We start from the raw sequence: 12,076 nt of genomic DNA, 5'->3' as shown, positions 1-12,076 counted from the left end.
AAGACTCCTAGACAATAGGATCATACTGCCCAATAAACTAGGAAGTAAGAGGCCATAACTCAGAGCATGAATAGGAGGAAGGCTGTCACATGACTAATGTTTCACTGCAGTTTTCTACAGTGAGCAAAGGTAGAGAGAATGGAAGAGGAGGCGGAAGTTGAGGTGGTGAATGAAGAGCCACCTCTGCAATTCTGCTGGGTCAGCCTGATACAACCCCTGCTCCGATCCCCTTTCCCATGCAGCAGCAATGTCTTCCTCCTGGATGAAGAACTGAGATACGCTCCTAAAGGAAGTAAGAAATCTGCCCGGGAGGAGTTTGTGCCCCCACGTGAGAGCTGGTGCCTGAAAGCTGGCTCTCTTCATTTCAGCTCAGCAGAGGTGGAGGTAGGAAGCCTGACAGTCAGCATCCCCAGAATTTGAGTTGCCATTTCCTTCTGGAGGGGGGCCTGAAGCAATGGAGGAAATCACAGATCTGCTTTTATTAATCAACCTAGTTATTCCTTCTTAAATATAAATTTCAGCAAGGCTTCTGGGAAGCTTGCGGAGAACCAGCTGTTCAAAAAAGAAGAAATAGAATGTAAACAAAAACTGAGAAACAAATGAAGGTAATCTAGAAAAGAGGAACAAATGTCAAAAGAATTCTAATTAATAGCCTCAGAGAAGTTTGAGAGAGCATCCATAAAACAAAAAATGATTACTATTTTTTTAAGAAGATGTAATCAAAGAACAAAAAAGAGTTCATGAAAATAAAAACATATCATTTAATACAAGGGTTGAAAGGAGTTCAGGAAAACTTTCGGAACATAAGTTTAAGAAAAGACAGAAAAAATATAAGGGAAAATTGTACATTTAACATGTTAATGTTTCATTTTTCTCAAAATATCTGTTATTAAACCAGTTAATTATATTAATATTGATGAATGACATATTAGAATTTATGAAATAAAGTATTACAATTGGATTCTCTAGATGTCTATGCATTATCATAGAATCACAAGAAATGAAGGCTAAAAAGAAAAAGAAATCATCTAGGTCAGTAGTTTTAAAACAGTATTTCATTGAAGACTAGGATTTGACAAAATTTTCTCCACAAGTTTAAAGGCAAGCTGAGTGAACAAAGTCCCATGTTCTCACATCGAATTTAAACAATGTGGTTTTTCTTTTATCTGTTTTTTTATCCTGGGGTTCTATGTAAAATTTCATTTGTAGAGGAGTTATTTGCTACAGCACTAGGCTAAGGCATACAGTGCTAATACTTATAGTACCATTCAGACTATATTTTTAAAATATTTGTTCATTTATGTAGAAATACTGAACGCTGCATGAAGGGGGCAGAAAAATAGGACTGGTAGGGGTGAAGTTCAGCCTCTCCTCTGCTGTCCCAGGCATCTTGGATGGGGCCCAAGCTTGCAGTTGAACAGAACGAAGCTCTGCAGTAAACCAGATTCCCTCTCTTTAGAAGGGTTTAGCCTCCATCTGTTGTTTCTTAAGCATGCTCCTTGGGAATCTCACCCAATATCCCAAATGGCTTACTCTAAGATCACATATGGTACTCTTCCTGAGGGTAGTTCTGATAAATTCAGTTTTCTCCATCTTCATTTCCATTGCTGTTTTAACACCTCATATAGATGGGTATCCCAGGCAGCTACTCAGCTGGCCAGCCCCATTATCTGGGTCAGTGTATTTAACACAAATGTTTGATAATCACTAATGGAAATCAACCCTCTCATTTGAAACTGAGGAAACTGAGATCTAGAAGATGAAATGACTAAACCAAGGTTATATGTGTTCCCATTACAGCTGACATTACTGCCATGCTCTCTGATAGCTTCACTTGGGAATGTTTTTTCTTCTCAAATGAATGTCAGCTACCTTGGTTAAAAGTCATCGCTTAGCTTCTTTTTCTAACTCCTTCAGCACAATGTTAAGAATAAAACAGGTATCCAATAAGTACTTGTTGTCAAATCTTTTAAAAATAGTTTTTACAATGAAAATAGGCTTCCACTTTCAAGTAGTATATAACAGGATGTAGTAGCCCAACATTTTTGCCACAACAATTAGGAAAAAATAGGTAAATTTTTTAAAATAATGTTTTTGAAGACATCAGATAACTATAGAGCAAAAAATGGCTAATACATCTAAATTTCCAGAGAAGAAAATGTCCTTTCTTGGGCTAGCTGACAAATGCTGGCTATTTTCTATGCTAGTGGCATTTGCTAATCATGGGTGCTAGGAGAGGTAGAGGTAATTTACTAAAGGAAAGACAAACCTGTAGAGTTTTGATAGTCACACAAACTGTGTTGAAGGATTGAAATCTAGTCAAGCCCCAAATTTACCATCATTTTTCCCAATGGGTCATCTGATGAGGTTTAGGGAAGCATAAAAGGCTCATAAAATAAGTCAAAATGTGGTTGCCTCTGCTGGCAGATATTGAGGGAGGGGATTGGTTGGAAAGGTGCATGCAGGAACTTTCGGTGGTGAAGAATATCTTCCATAACTTGTTTTGAGAGGTGATTACACAGATGTGGCTGTGTAAGTAAAACTTACAGTTTTCTTCCTGTATAGGGAAAAACCCAGTTCTTTCCTCCTCCTTTGAGTGTTTCACCTGTGTGTCTCCTTCACCACTCACACAAAAGACTCTCACACAGAACACTTTTTTTTGTTGTTGTTCATTGCGGTAACATTGGTTTATAACATTGTATACATTTCAGGTGTACATCATTATACTTCTATTCCTGCATGGATTACATCATGTTCTCATGTTCACTACCCAAATACTAATTACAATCCATCACCACACACATGTGACTAATTATCCCTTTTGCCCTCCCCACCCCATGCCCCCGGTAACCACCAATCCAATCTCTGCCTTTATGTGTTTGCTTGTTGTTGTTATTATCTACCACTTAATAAGTGAGATCATACGGTATTTGACCTTCTCACTCTGACTTATTTCACTTTGCATAATACCCTCAACGTCCATCCATGTTGTCACAAATGGCTGGATTTCATCATTTCTTATGGCTGAGTAGTATTCCATTGTGTATATATACCACAGCTTCTTTATCCATTCGTCCCTTGATGGGCACTTAGGTTGCTTCCAAGTCTTGGCTATTGTGAGTAACGCTGCAGTGAACACAGGGGTGCATGTATCTTTACACATTGGTGTTTTCACGTTCTTTGGGTAAATACCTAGCAGTGGAATAGCTGGATCTCATGGTAGTTCTATCCTTAATTTTTTGAGGAATCTCCATACTGTTTTCCATAGTGGTTGCACCATTTTTGCACTCCCACCAGCAGGGTATGAGAGTTCCCTTCTCTCCACATCCTCTCCAACATTTGTTGTTTCCTGTCTTGTTAATTATAGCCATTCTGACGGGTGTGAGGTGATATCTCATTGTAGTTTTGATTTGCATTTCCCTGATAGTTAATGATGTTGAACATATTTTCATGTGCCTGTTGGCCATCCGTATATCTTCTTTGGAGAAATGTCTGTTCAGGTCTTTTGCCCATTTTTTAATTGGGTTGTTAGTTTTTTTGTTGTTGAGATGCATCGGTTCTTTATAAATTTTGGAGATTAACCCCTTATCAGATGTATGGTTTGCAAATATCTTCTCCCAATTGTTAGGTTGTCTTTTCATTTTGTTGAGGGTTTCCTTTGCTGGGCAGAAGCTTTTTAGTTTGATGTAGTCCCATTTGTTTATTTTTTCTATTGTTTCTCTTGCCCAGTCAGACATGGTGCTTGAAAACATGTTGCTATGACCACTGTTGAAGAGCGTACTGCCTATGTTTTCTTCTAGAAGTTTCATAGTTTCACGTCTTACATTCAAGTCTTTAATCCATTTGGAGTTAATTTTTGTGTATGGTGTAAGGTAATTGTCTACTTTCATTTTTTTGCATGTGGCTGTCCAGTTTTCCCAACACCATTTGTTGAAGAGACTTTCCTTTCTCCATTGTATGTTCTTGGCTCATTTGTCGAAGATTAGCTGTCCATAGATGTGTGTGTTTATTTCTGGGCTTTTGATTCTATTCCATTGATCTGTGTATCTGTTTTTGTGCCAGTATCATGCTGTTTTGCTTACTATAGCTTTGTAGCACATTTTGAAATCAGGGAGTGTGACACCTCCAGCTTTGTTCTTTTTTCTCGGGATTCCTTTAGCTATTCGAGGTCTTTTGTTGTTCCATATAAATTTTAGGATTCTTTGTTCTATTTCTGTGAAAAATGTTGTTGGAACTTTGATAAGGATTGCATTGAATCTATAGATTGCTTTAGGAAGTATGGACATCTTAACTATGTTAATTCTTCCAATCCAAGATCATGGAATATCTTTCCATTTCTTTGTGTCCTCTTCAATTTCTTTCAGCAATGTTTTATAGTTTTCAGTGTACTGATCTCTCACTTCTTTGGTTAAGTTTATTCCTAGGCATTTTATTCTTTTTGTTGCAATTGTAAATGGGATGGTATTCTTAATTTCTTTTTCTGCTACTTCATTGTTAGTGGATAGAAATGCAACTGATTTTTGTATGTTGATTTTGTATCCTGCAACTTTACCCTATTCGCTTATTACTCCTAAAAGTTTTTTGGTGGATTCTTTAGAGTTTTCTATATATAAAATCATGTCATCTGCAAATAGTGACAGTTTCACTTCTTCCTTTCCAATTTGGATCACTTTTATTTCTTTTTCTTGCCTGATTGCTCTGGCTAGGACTTCCAGTACTATGTTAAATAGGAGTGGTGAGAGTGGGCATCCTTGTCTGGTTCCTGTTCTTAAAGGGATAGCTTTCAGTTTTCCACCATTGAGGATGATATTAGCTGTGGGTTTGTCATATATGGCCTTTATTATGTTGAGGTACTTTCCTTCTATACCCATTTTATTGAGAGTTTTTATCATAAATGGGTGCTTTATCTTGTCAAATGTTTTCTCCACATCTATTGAGATGATCATGTGATTTTTATTCTTCATTTTATTAATGTGGTGTATCGCGTTGATTGATTTGCAAATGTTGAACCATCTCTGCATCCCTGGAATAAATTCCACTTGATCATGGCGTATATTCTTTTTAATGTGTTGTTTTATGCAATTTGCTAGTATTTTGTTGAGGATTTTTGCATCGATGTTCATCAGTGATATTGGCCTGTAATTTTCTTTTTTTTGTTTTGTCCTTGTCTGCTTTTGGTATCAGGGTAATGTGGGCTTCACAGAATGAGTTAGGGAGCTTCCCCCCCTCCTCAACTTTTTGGAAGAGTTTGAGAAGGATAGGTACTAAGTCTTTGAATGTTTGGTAGAATTCACCAGGGAAACAGTCTGGTCCTGGACTTTCATTTTTGGGTAGGTTTTTGATTACTGTTTCGATCTCCCTACTGGTGATTGGTCTATTCAAATTCTCTATTTCCTCTTGATCCAGTTTTGGAAGGCTGTATGATTCTAAGAATTTATACATTTCTTCCAGATTCTCCAATTTGTTGGCATATAGCTTTTCATAGTATTCTCTTATAATCTTTTGTATTTCTGAGGTGTCCATTGTAATTTCTCCTCTTTCCTTTCTGATTTTACTTCCTTGAGCCTTCTCTCTTTGTTTCTTGGTGAGTCTAGCTAAAGGTTTATCAATTTTGTTTATCTTTTCAAAGAACCAGCTGTTGGTTTTATTAATTTTTTCTATTTTATTTTTTAGTCTCTATTTCATTTATTTCTGCTCTGATTTTTATTATTTCCCTTCTTCTACTGATTTTGGGCTTTGTTCTTCTTTTTCGAGTTCCTTTAGGTGCATTGTAAAATTGTTTATTTGAGCTTTTTCTTATTTGTTGAGATAGGCCTGTATTGCTATCAACTTCCCTCTTAGAACCACTTTTGCTGTATCCCATAAATTCTGGCATGTCGTATTTTCATTTTCATTTGTCTCCAGGTATTTTTTGATTTCTCCTTTGATTTCTTCATTGACCCAATCGTTGTTCATTAGCATTTTGTTTAATCTCCATGTATTTGTGGCTTTTCTGATTTTCTTCCTATAGTTGATTTCTAGTTTCATACCCGTTGTGGTCAGAAAAGATGCTTGGTATTATTTCAATATTCTTAAATTTATGAAGACTTGTTTTGTGGCCTAGTATATGATCAATCCTGGAGAATGTTTCACGTGTATTTGAAAAGAATGTGTATTCTTCAGTTTTTGGATAGAATGTTCTGTATATATCTACTAGGTCCATCTGTTCTAGTGTGTCATTTAAGGCCAATGTTTCCTTATTGATCTTCTGTTTGGATGATCTATCTATTGGTGTAAGTGGAGTGTTAAAGTCCCCTACTATTATTGTGTTACTGTCTATTTCTCTTTTTATGTCTGTTAATAATTGCTTTATATACTTAGATGCTTCTACATTGGGTGCATAGATATTTACAAGTGTTATATCCTCTTCTTGGATTGTTCCCTTGATCTTTATGTAGTGCCCTTCTTTGTCTCTTGTTACTGTTTTTGTTTTATGGTCTATTTTGTCTGATAAGATTATTGTTACCCCAGCTTTCTTTTCACTGCCATTTGCATGGAGTATCTTTTTCCGTCCTTTCACTTTCAGTTTCTGAATGTCTTTAGGTCTGAAGTGTGTCTCTTGTATGCAGCATATATATGGGTCCTGTTTTTTTATCCAATCAGCCACCCTATACCTTTTAACTGGAGCATTTATTCCATTGACGTTTAAAGTAGCTATTGATAAGTATGTACTTATTGCCATTTTTTTACTTTTTTTTCTCGATGTTTTAGTAGTTCTTCTCTGTTCCTTTCTTCTCTTACTCTCTTCCCTTGTGGTTTGTTGGTTTTCTTTAGTATGATGTTTGGGTTCTTTTCTCTTAGTTTTTTGTGTATTTATTATAGTTTTCTGGTTTGTGATTACCATGGGGTTCATATACAGTAATCTATGTATATAGCAATCTATACTAAGTTGATGGTCTCTTTAGTTTGACCTCTTTGTGAAAGCTCTACTCTTTAACTCCCCTCCTCCCACATTTTATGTTTTTGATATCATATATAACCTCTTTTTTTTTGCATTTGTATCCATTACCATCTTATCATGGAAATAGATAATTTGTCCTATTTGTGGTCTTCTCTTTTCCCGTTAAATAAGTCCCCTTAGCATTTCTTGTAGTACTGCTTTCTTGGTGACAAACTCCTTTAATTTTTGCTTGTCTGGGAAACTTTTTATCTCTCCTTCCATTTTGAATGATAACCTTACTGGGTAGAGTATTCTTGGCTGTAGGTTTTTTTCTTTTAGCTCTTTATATATATTGTGCCACTCTCTTCTAGCCTGTAAGGTTTCTGCTGAGAAGTGAGCTGATACCCTTAGGGGGTTTCCTTTGTATGTAACTTGTCTTTCTCTTGCAGCTTTTAGGATTCCCTCTTTATCTTTAATTCTGGACATTTTAATTATGATGTGTCTTGGTGTGGCCCTCTTTGGGTTTATCTTGCTTGGTGCTCTCTGTGCTTCCTGTACCTGGATCTCTGTTTCCTTCCTTAGTTTAGGGAAGTTTTCAGCTATTATTTCTTCACATAGATTCTCTGCCCCTTTGTCTCGCTCTTCTCCTTCCGGGACACCTATAACATGGATGTTAGTGTGCTTGATGTTGTCCCAAAGGTCCTTTACACTGTCCTCGCTCTTTTTAATTCTTTTTTCTTTTATCTCTTCAGCTTGGGTGATTTCTTCTAGTCTTTCTTCCAGCTCGCACATCCATTCTTCTGTATCTTCTACCCTGCTTTTGAGTCCCTCTAGTGAATTTTTCATTTCCAGCATTGTATTCTTCATTTCTGATTTGTTCTTTTTTATATATTCCATTTCTTTGTTGACATTCTCACTGAGTTCATCCATTCTTCTCCCCAGATCTGTCAGCATCCTTAATATTCTTTGTTTGAACTCTCTGTCAAGTAGGTTGCTCATTTCTGTTTCACTTAGTTCCTTTTCTGGGGTTTTGTCCTGTTCCCTTACTTGGAACATATTCCTTTGCCTCCTCATTTTGCCTCTTTCTGTGTGTTTGTGTCTATGTACTAGGTAGGTCAGCTATGTCTCCTGCTCTTGGAGAGCTGACCTTATATAAATGATGCCTTATCAGGCCTTGCAGTGTGCTTCCCTCAGTTCCGAATGTTCCAGGAGTGACCTCTATGTGGGTTACGTGCATCCTTCTGTTGTGGTGTGGTTGCTCTTCCCGTAGGTGCCCAGGGAGGCTGAGCTATGCCCCTGGCCAGCTGTTGTAATGCTCAGCTGCTTGTAGTTGTTGTGGGCCCTTCAGTCTCTTTATCAGGTTTGGGGAGCCCCACACAGTTGGCTACAAGTTCTAATGGCACATTCCTATTGCAGTATTTCTGTTAAGTGAGTAGGCCCCCAGCGTGGCAGGTTGTTAGGCTCAGGGACTCACAATTGCTATAAGCCTCCAGCCTTTAGGTCTTTTGTCAGCTTTCTGAGGATAACAGCTGGGGGGACCTGGCCTCAGGCATGGGAGCACCCAATTGTTTCAGGCTTTGGAAGGTAGGGCTGATCCCCTATGTGGCTGTTTGAGAAGCACAAGTCTTCTGCAGCTGGCAAGCCCCACCTGCCACAGGTCCATATACACAGTCAACACAGTCCTGCCCTGTGTGCATGTCCCGACCTCCTGAAGTAGACCCCGTCTCTCCAAGACGGGAGCCCCACACACTCCATCACCACCCCATACTCTCCACCCACTCCTTGCACACGCCCTGCCCCACAGAGAAGTGGACCCAGTAAGCAGGCTGCAGAGAATCCGGTCACCAATCTATGCAGGGCCACAAGTTGCCTGTGGGCTTGTTGTTGGGTGGGGCCAGTCCCTAGGGTGGGCTGAGCTGGATTAAATCGGTGCTCTAGTGAGTGAGGCAGACCTTGGGCTAGCAGGCCTCAGGGAGAATTCCAATGGCATCTGCTAATGTCTGTGTCAGCACTCCCACACCAAGCCACAACAATGGCCGCCACCAATGTCCCAGTCCCTGGAGAGGTCTCATCTCTCACGGAGATGCATTCAGAGCCTATCAAGTGAGTCTCTTTTCACCAAAGGACTGTGTACCTTTCTTTCCGGTGATTTTAGGTTGCTTTCTGAAATGGGTGAGTTTCTGTGTGGGCCCTTTAGGAGCCGGTTTTAGTTTCTTTGTGAACCAGCTTTTCTGGGGGTACTCCCCAATGTTTTAGTAGCAAGCAAAGTCAGATATTATGCCACTCATCTCGATTGTGCTGGGTCCAAAAAATGTCTACAGCGGGGGAGCTCCACGGCTCAGGGCCCCACTTCTCCATGGAGGGCCACGTATCTGTGGGCTGTTCCCAGGTGGCCATGAAGCTGGAGGCTTGTGAAGGTGGCATTTTTCCTCTCCACAAGGGAATTTCTGCCTCTTCCACCTCAATTAGGATTGTCGTTTGTTGCAGGAGTTCCTCTCATCCAGTTTTCAGTTCTGTCTCAGGGGTAATTTTTCCAAGAGTAGTTGTAAATTGGCTGTGTCCATGGGAGGAGGTGAGTTCAGAGTCCACCTATGCCTCCATTTTGACTTGTCTCCGAATACTTCACTTCTGACCCTTTAGACAGAGTAACGAGGGATAGAGTGGTCAGGGAAGATTGCTCTGGACACGTGGTATTTGAGTTCAGCATGACAGATAAGAAAGGACAAGTCACACTAACATTTGTGGAAAGAAACGTGTGGGAAAGGAATTTGTTGCCTCTTAGGAACAGAATGGAGGAGGCCAAGGGAGGAAGTGGCATGAGATGAGTTGGAGAGACCACTAGGGTGCAGATTTTGCAGGCTCTTGTAGGCCATGATAAACTATGGATTTTTTTTCTATTTATAAGGGGAAGTGGTTGAAAGTTTACAAGCAGAGAAGTGACATGATATAATTTACGTTGTAAATAAAGTACTCTGGCTAAAATTTCATATTAGTGTGGTGGCAAGAGCACCATTAAGAGGCTATCACAGCAAAGAGTTGATGGTGGCGTGGGCTTGGGTGATAGTGATGGCAGTGGAGAAGAGTGGAGAATTGAACAAACCAATGGTTTGATTGTGGTCTTTATTCCCTTTTACTCCATCCTCAGCTCCTGTTTTTCCTGTATTCCCCCCATAGGCAACCATGTGTTTGTATGTGCTCTGACAAAATATAGGTCTTATTGTTTTGTATTGATGTATTTTTAATTTAGGTAAATGGTTTTGTGTTATAGATCTCATTTTTCCTTCTTAAAATTAACCCTATATCTTTACAACGCATCCATGTTGCAGCTGATATCTGTTTCTAACAGATTACTCATAATACCCCAAGGTGAACACGTTTACCACATTTTATCCATATCTTCTCCAAGTGATGCACAACCAGAATGCCTTCAGCTCTTCGCTACCATAACTAAAGCAGCAATGAACATACTCGTGGATGTCTCGCTCTTCTGTAAATTGACAATAATTTGGACTGCTAAGGTTACATATACACTAGAGAGACTGATCAAAAAATAAGTCTCACTTTTCAAATCAGACCTGCCATCTTTTTCCTCATGTTGATTAATAAATCATTATCTGCTTCATGCATCCATCTTATTTAGGTTAGTTAGCAAGTTGAGTCTCCCAAGCTGATTAACTGGTTAACTCAAGTTTTTGCACCTGCACAGCAGTGACTCCTGCAAGACATCTGTTCTCTGTTTGACATCGCTTTAATTTTATTAGTGGCTTATGGACAAAATCACTTGACTGAAACTTTTTCAAGTTTAAGTTATTTGGATTCACAAGAGCATTTTTCTCCCTGTTATAAATCAATGAACCTAGTCAAGATTAACTGCCTACACGTGAGTTTCAAAAGATCCTCTATGGCCAGAGTTGAAAGAAACACATAATTCCACAACACACTAAATACAAGCTGATCAAAGTTATTGGAGCCTGTTACTGAATGCTGTACATCCACATTGTCATACAATCTGATTTCAAGTAGTTTGAATCTAAAACATATATCACTAGATCTCAAAAAGTCTTCCTTTGGAAAAAAATTCATCACTTCTGTATCTTGACTTGTCAAAATGTGTGTTTAGATGTGTCTAAACTAAACTCTGGGCTAAAAATTTCTAAACGTAATTTGTGAAATTCCTTATGTTTTAGGAATTAGAGCAAAAAGAAAAGAGACATAGCTAATGAACCATTCAAACAAGGACAATTCCTATGGAAAATAATCATGGAATCCTAGAAGCAAAAGGAATCATAAATCCTTAGATATTACATAGTGAAGAGGGGAGCTGTTCAAGCCCTTGGAATTCTAAAGAAGTGCCAAGGGGCAGTCATGTGAGAGTTGAGGAGATCGACAGGGTGGGGCTCACTAAAGCAGCTTTCCTTTTATCTGTTATATATATATTTTTTCTTTAATTTTGTGCTTTTAGGTAACAGATGATTTGGGAAAAAAAAAGTACACTCCTTAAAAATAAATTGAAAGTCACTGATCTAGCCCAGTCTTTCATACAAATCAGTTCCTTCTATGACATCCTTGACAGGCAGTAATCCAATATCTGCTTGAACACTGCTGTCATTGAGTTCACTATCCCAAAGCAGCTCATTTCCATATTGGATATCTCAAGTTCTTGGGAAGTTCCTCCCTTCTAGAGTGCCAAGTTTTACCTCTCTATAAATTCTAAGCCCTAGTTATGTCCTCTGGGATAATACAGAATTCCTATTTGTTACCTCCCTCCTCCATGTCCCTTCAGAACTTGAAGTACACTATTTTTTTTCATGTTCCATACTTTACGTTTTTAGACTAATTTTAATCTCAGAATTACATATCCATACATCTATTTCGTTTTTTTGTTGATTTCACTTAAACTTAAATGCATGGTGTGTTACAGACTGCAACCAAATATTTACCATGTCTGTTACATGTAACCCATAGGAATAGCTTTTTAATAGAAATTCATTCACCATCCCCCGAGACATTTTTTTATTATAAAGATAGGTATCAAAACAATCCTGTATATATTTTTGCTACTACTAGTAGTCAGCACCCACACGGCTTCAAAAATTACCACAATTTGTGACAATATTCATTGTACCTGCTACTTTAGACAATCTAAATTGAGCTCTT

Source organism: Diceros bicornis, chromosome 12 (genome assembly GCF_020826845.1).
Source record: "Diceros bicornis minor isolate mBicDic1 chromosome 12, mDicBic1.mat.cur, whole genome shotgun sequence".
Taxonomy (NCBI): Eukaryota; Metazoa; Chordata; class Mammalia; order Perissodactyla; family Rhinocerotidae; genus Diceros; species Diceros bicornis.
Note: the sequence above shows the minus strand (reverse complement) of the source record.